Genomic DNA, 1,288 nt, shown 5'->3' on the forward strand with positions numbered 1-1,288 from the left:
GAGGAGGTCTTGGCCAGGCTCGGTGGCTCACGCCTGTCATATCAGAACTTTGGGCGGTGGAGGCGAAAGGATTGCCTGAGCCCAGGGGTTCGAGACCAGACCAGGCAACTTTGTGAGACCTTGTCTCGGCAATAAAAAAAAAAAATTAGTCAGGCATTGGTGGCGCATGTCTGTGGTTCCAGCTGCTCGGAAGGCTGAGGTGGAAGGATTACCTGAGTCCAGCAGGCGGAGGCTGCAGTGACTGTGAATGTGCCAACGCACTCCAGCCTGGGCGACAGAGTGAGACTAACTCAAAATTTAAAAAAAAAAAAAAGGAGCTTCACTTTGTTGCCCAGGCTGTTCTTGAACTCCTGGGCTCAAGCAATCCTCCCACCTCAGCCCCCCAAAGCACTGGGCTGACAGGTGTGGGCCACCGTGTCCAGCGAGATGTTCTTACAAGATCTACCCTTTTCTGTACAATCCCTCCAGCATGCCAGCAGGTATCTGGACGATGACTCCCCCTGAATTTGACCTAAGTGGGAAAGGAAGCACTTCTGAAAAGTTACTTAGTTCTTTGTGTCTCTGAGACCAGGAACCTACCAAGGTCCTACTGATAAACAAAAACAACCACCACCACAAATAAAACAGTAGTTTGGGAAGAGTTCGTGCCAACTATCAGAGGCAGAGTCTAGCCACTAAGGAAGAAAGAGTTCCAAAGGGTGACGATTTAGATTCGTATGATTTGCCTGGATCCTCTGGGCACACTTGCACTCCCATTATTAAGACTGCTAATAGCATCATAAAACAGAGTAGAACATCTGAGCCAGCACGCCACCCCAAAGGCAAACACTCTTAGAAGTTAGACACACAGAAGCTTGCTAGGGTGCTCAGAAGAGTCTCGCTTCCTTTCTAAGCAACCCACTCCATTGAGTTTTTGAACTATAGGATAGTAAGGGAGTTTCACTGGCCAACTTGTTACTTCTTTCACACCTGACACCACATGACACACTTGACCGCTTTGCGGAAAGGGGGTCTCCAGAGCTGCTGTTAAGAAGTGATACTTGGCTGGGCTCGGTGGCTCAGCCTATAATCCCAGCACTTTGGGAGGCCGAGGCAAGTAGATCGCCGGAGCCCAAGGGTTTGAGACCAGCCCGGGCAACTTGGCGAGACCTCGTCTCTACGATATATTAAGAAATTAGCCGGGTGTGGTATGTTTTTTTTGTTTTTTTGTTTTTTTTGAGTTGGAGTCTCTTTTTTTTTTTGAGTTGGAGTCTCACTCCGTTGCCCAGACTGGAGTGCAGTGGCACAC

This window comes from Carlito syrichta, unplaced genomic scaffold, assembly GCF_000164805.1.
Source record: "Carlito syrichta isolate Samal-C Ts95f unplaced genomic scaffold, Tarsius_syrichta-2.0.1 Scaffold312159, whole genome shotgun sequence".
Taxonomy (NCBI): Eukaryota; Metazoa; Chordata; class Mammalia; order Primates; family Tarsiidae; genus Carlito; species Carlito syrichta.